Below are 6000 nucleotides of genomic sequence, written 5' to 3' on the forward strand. Positions count from 1 at the left end.
ACCCGGCTGGAACCAGCTGGAAGCACAGGGGCTTGTAGTCCGTACAGATCAGCTTCTGGGATGCAGAGCTGGCCAGAGCACAGTGAGAGTGGGGGACCCTGGAGGGGCCAGTGGAATGTATAATTCCCATTTTTATGAACACAGTGAGAGATTACTTGAATTAGTCAGTGGAGGTCGTGAGGACATGAGTCCTGTGAATGACCCCATCACTGAACCTGTTTGCAGTGCAGCCTTCAAAACAGGCTGCTTGTAACACGGGAACATTTAAAGGTGGGTATGGCATAGGGATGACTGTGCGGCTGTGTGTTTCACAGAGTGCGTGATGACCCAGTGGTGACAGTGCTGTTTGAAATATAAATTTAAAGTTTGAAGTAAAATTTAGAAGAACTTTCATCTTTGGGGGAGTCCTATCAACTCTCAAGTGTAGAAACAGGTTTCGCAGTACCATTTCCGATGAAAGCGTCCGTCTCAAGGATTGTTGAGATGAGATCGTCCTGTTGGAGTCTCTGGTGTCAGTAGGCCACACTGGCAGGTAGAGAAGGCAGAGGTCATGACTTAAAAATGCGGCGAGGATCGTGGTCCCTAAGTTTGCTCTAGGTTTAAAATTTTGTGGTTTATCTTGCTTTTAATCAAATGAGACTATGCTTCATATTATCTTTGTTGTTTTTCATAGCTTTGGATATCTTACAGCAAGAGAGTGTAATTGTATCATTCAATTTATTCCACAGATATTTACTGAGTTCCTCCGTACTCCAAAAAAAAGTTAAATCCTGAAGTTGCAATGAATGGCATCTGTATCTGTATTCTAAAACATTATTACTTGTTTTATATTTGAAGTAGGCTAATTTATATGTGTTTTATAATTCCAAGCTGACCTAATTCCTGCTTTTCGCTAGGTATAATATATGACTTTATAGGAATTTCAAAGAAAAATTTTGAACATTGATAACTTTGGTGGTGGCTTTGGCACCTCCTGAATGATCAATGTCCGTTAATCAGCTCGACAGCTAAGATGATAACTGTACCAATTAGCATAAATTTGACCTTCAAACTGTGTTTTCAAACCTGCTATGTTCCTTCCACATTTGGTTTCTTTATAAACATAACTATGAAAAAGATCACTACTTTAGTATTTGAGGGTTTAGTCTTAATTTCATTTAGCCTAAAACTATCACAAAATGTATCAATAGTGAATGCATGTAAAAAGTATTATCATTAGCAAACAGTAAAGAAAACTTACATCTTTTTCCTTTAAAATATAGAGAATTACATTCATGTTACTTCAAACTGAGTTTTCAAGTAAGCATGCCAATCACTTGGATAAAGTGATCTGTAGTTCACAAAGGACCCCCAAAGGATATACGTGTTTTTACTTTATACTTTCATTTGCCCTGCACTGAGAGAGAGAACCAGCTTTTCAAATCAGGGCTGTTTCTGATACTAGATTTAGCCTAATTTGCACTTCGATATTAGCACAGGACATTTGCTTGGAAAATCATATTAGCCTTCTTATATTACAAAGTTTTTTTGGACCTTGAACATAAATCCCTGTTTTAGGACTTTAGCTATCTTTTTTTTTTTTTTTTTTTTTTTTTGCGGTACGCGGGCCTCTGACTGTTCTGGCCTCTCCCGTTGCGGAGCACAGGCTCCGGACGCGCAGGCTCAGCGGCCATGGCTCACGGGCCCAGCCGCTCCGCGGCATGTGGGATCCTCCCGGACCGGGGCACGAACCCGTGTCCCCTGCATCGGCAGGCGGACCCTCAACCACTGCACCACCAGGGAAGCCCTAGCTATCTTCTTGTCCCCCATTTAAGTGCTCCTCCCCTCCCTCCTCCTCCTCCTCCTCCTGATCCTCCTTTCCTTTCTCTTCCTGCTTTTTCTTTAGATCATTATTGGAAAACAATCACTTTGAAAATTATCTTTTATTTCCTAATGTAAAAAGTTTTGACAATAATAACTAATATCCTAGTTTCCTGATTACAGCCTAGTCAATTTCATGATTTTCTTTGAGGAATAAATTCCTTGTATGTCTTTTGTAAGATTAGTGTTTTTGTTTTCTAATTTTACTGATAACATATTTATTCATATAACCATCACTTTATTTCCAGTATATCAATTATGTACCAACTTCGGGACATAAGACTATTATTGTTTGTGAGAGAGCTTGTTATAATTATTTTCACAATGATTTTATATTGCAGTATTTTTTTAATTTACAGAAAAGTCACAAAGATAACCTCTCATCCAGTTTCCCCTTACCATCTTAATAAACCATAGTATATTTGTTAAAACCAAGAACCAATATTGGTACACTACTATTAACTAAACTTGACTCTTTATTTGGATTTTATGGACTTTCCCACCAATGTCCAGGATCCCATTAGGAATACTACATTACATTCAGTAATGCTTATATTGAATACTGCTTTTCCTTTTGTTGAGGAAAATATTTTATTTTTGACTCATTTGATTTAACATTTATAAAGCTATTGAAATTTTCTATCTTTTTGTGAAATAATTTTGGTAAGTTATTTTGGTTTTTTCCCTCCCTTTATTTTATTTATTTTTAAATAAAAAGTTGTATATATTTCAGTTGTACAACATGATGATTTGATGTACATACAGATAGTAAAAGGATTACTGTAGTTGAGCTAATTAATGTATCTTCCCACAGTTACTAGTTTTGTGTGTTTGTGTGGACGGAGGACCTGGAATCTACTTTCTTAGCAAATTGGTAGTGTTCCATATGGTTTTATTAACTATAGTTACCCTGCTGTACATTATAGCTCTATATTTATTCATCCTACATAACTAAAACTTTGTACCCTTTGACCAACATCTCCCCATTTTCCCCACGTCCCCGACTCTGGTAACCACCGTCCTACTCTGCTTCTATGTATTTGACCTTAAGTTTTTAGATTCCACATATAAGTGAGATAATGCAGCATTTGTCTTTTTGTGTCTGGCTTATTTCACTTAGCATAATATCCTCCAGTTTCATCCATGTCGTTGCAAATGACAGACACTCCTTTATTTAAGGCTGAATAGTATTCCATTGTGTGTATGTATACAGACACACATATGTGTGATATATATGTCACAATTTCTTTATCCATTCATTCATAGACAGACACGTGAGTTGTTTCCATATCTTGGCGGCTATTGTGAATTCTGCTGCTGTGAACAAGCTGTGCAGATATCTTTTCAAGGTACTGATTTCATTCCTACCACTGATTTCATTCAGTGGTAGCTCATTGCGGTTTTGATTTGCATTTCCCTGATGATTAGTGATGTGGAGTATCTTTTCATGTACCTGTTGGCCATCTGTATGTCTTCTTTGGAAAAATGTCTATTTGGGTCCTTTGCCCATTTTGTAAATAAGATTAAAATTGGATTGTTTGTTATTTGTTCGCTTTTTTGCAGTTTTATATGTTCTTATATATTTTGGATGATTAACCCCTTATCAGAGATACAGTTTGCAAATATTTTCTCCCATTTAGTAGGTTGTCTTTTCATTTTGTTGATTGTTTTCTTTGCTGTGCAGAAGTTTTTGGTTTCATATCATTTCACATGTTTATTTTTCTTCAGTTGCCTGAGCTTTTTTCAATTATAGGAAAAGGTTACCAGATTATGGTATAGAATTCAGCTAAGCTATATTTCTGGTATATATCCAATTTAGATATTTTGTTAGTTTTGTTTTTGCTCAACTATTTCCTGAGTGTTTAGTCTGCTCAATGGTGCTTATGTTGGGAGGTAGGGAAAAGTATAACTGAAAGACAAATGCATGACGTCTATTCTAGTGACCTATGGTTCTATAAACAAAAATAGAATAAACAAAGAACAGGGGATTAGTTAGCAGGAGGGGTGGAGTGGGACTACTCATTTTATAGTGGACAGTTTTGTTTAGAAGGGTTCCAGTCAAAAGATAAAAATGTGAGAATGGAATTCAATAAAGGGTTCTGGAATAACCCAGAGAGGATGGGATAACATAAGTTGGTGTACAATGTAGCAACATGTGTAGTACATTTAACAGGATGAGCTGGAGGAATTATAGAATATGACTCCCACACCTTGCCCTCAATATATAATGGATATTAAGCCAGGTGATAGATGACAGTAAATATAGAAGCAAGTTTTGCAGGGTTCTGGGGATTAGAGGAGTACAATGTTTTACTCCACTTGTAGTTCATTGCAGATATGTTTTCTGTACTGTGGCCACCATAATACATTTTTAGAGATTTAATTGTGAACTCTTTGGAAGAACAATGGCCCATTAATAAAAGTTAATCTATATAAGTTAAAACATTCTTCTCCAGGTAAGTTATTCATTAACTTTGGCACATTTTCATAAAAAAATGAAATACCGTTTGTTATCTATGGTATCAGTTAGAATGGAATTATAATTTCTTCCCATGAGGAAAAACAAGTATTTAACACTCTTAAGTAGAGTTATAAAAATAATTTAAGGGAATGCTTAAAATTCACAAAGTATTTTGAATGAAGGTTGACACTAACATGATTAAACATTTCGTTTGCATCTGTTCAGTCTCTTGTGAGTATGTGGTAATGACCTGATTTTAATTTTCAAAGCCCCTAATAAATTTTGACATAAATCAAGAGGGAGCAGGTCAACCTCGGGAGTTATTAATAAATTGGCACACTTAAAACATTTAATTTTTTAGCATCTAAACTAATGTGATGTTAGAGTCTACTTGTTGACATATTAATATAGCTGAATACATTGTTATTAATCACATATTAATTGAAATAGTAAAATATATTTTAATAGTAGTGATAACTTCCTCGAAATAATTTTGACTAATTTAAAAATAAGTTATAAAGTTTAGCTTTTCAGAAGTAGCTTATGCACTATGCTCTTATTTCAAATATGCCTATTGATGTGTAATCTATAAGATTAAAACTTGTAAATGATTCACATGGGAAACTCTGTTTCTTTTTTTTTGCCCCAATTTTATCTAACTTTTGAGATGGTAAAATGAGTCTCAAAGATATGAATATTAATAGACTACAGTGGTGACAAGAATCTAACACATTTTTTATTTGTTAGCTATATACATCCTTGACTAAATTATTTTATGGAAATTAGGTAGCTCATTTAAAATATTTCTATAGCCTCTCATTTAATTAATGTAATTCTCTGAATTTATATCATCAAACTATTTAAGGCTAGTAATGTATCTAACCTGTTTGAGTTAATTAAGATATATTTATCAGTTTTATTTACAAATGTGTGACTTAGGGACAGATATCAAGGTAAATAGATAGGAACTTTAACTTCAAAGCCTTTAAAATCTGGGATGTAAATCAGTGATGCTTGTAAACAGGCAAACAACATTAAGGTAAGTGAAGAGCTCAGTGAGAAATTTCACGGGTAAACAAATGCTTGTATTTATTTTACTTTTTTGGACATCTGTCCCAAACATTCTGTTATTGGACTGGACCTTTGTACCTTTGTACTGTTTAGAAGCATCTTGTGGTAAGAGGTGTCTTAGCCGTGAATTTACCTGTGGGTAAGGTAAATTACATAACTTCGATGTAACTGAGGTCATGGTACAAGTTTTTAATTTTCAGGCAGTTGCATCGGGTAGAGGTGGTCCCATGTCAGGGAGCTGTGAGGGTGAAGAACTCACACACAGGCCTGAGATATCTGCGTGGCCGGTCAACCTCAGCTGCAGAAGCACTTCTTCCAGAGTGGCAAGTGAAGAGGCGGGAAATTTCCCCTTATTCCGCTGTTTTCCCTCCTAGTACCCAGCCCATACCAGAGCACAGCAGGGGTGCTTGAGAGGGAAGAGTGGGGACGGACACACCCTCTTCATTCTCATCCCTCCAGGCTCCTTCTTGAGAGCGAATGGGAGGTGCGATGAGGATTTTTTTTTTTTTTTTTTTTTTTTTTTTTGGTACACGGGCCTCTCACTGTTGTGGCCTCTCCCGTTGCGGAGCACAGGCTCCGGACGCGCAGGCCCAGCGGCCATGGCTCAC

The 6000-nt window shown here is 36.2% G+C and overlaps 1 protein-coding gene across 1 annotated transcript in view; it reads left to right on the forward strand.

The window, feature by feature from the left end:
- Window positions 1–6000, forward strand: part of DOK6 (docking protein 6) — a 416007-nt gene that overhangs the window by 51569 nt on the left and 358438 nt on the right. The window lies entirely within an intron of this gene.

This window comes from Physeter macrocephalus, chromosome 19 (assembly GCF_002837175.3).
Source record: "Physeter macrocephalus isolate SW-GA chromosome 19, ASM283717v5, whole genome shotgun sequence".
Classification (NCBI taxonomy): domain Eukaryota; kingdom Metazoa; phylum Chordata; class Mammalia; order Artiodactyla; family Physeteridae; genus Physeter; species Physeter macrocephalus.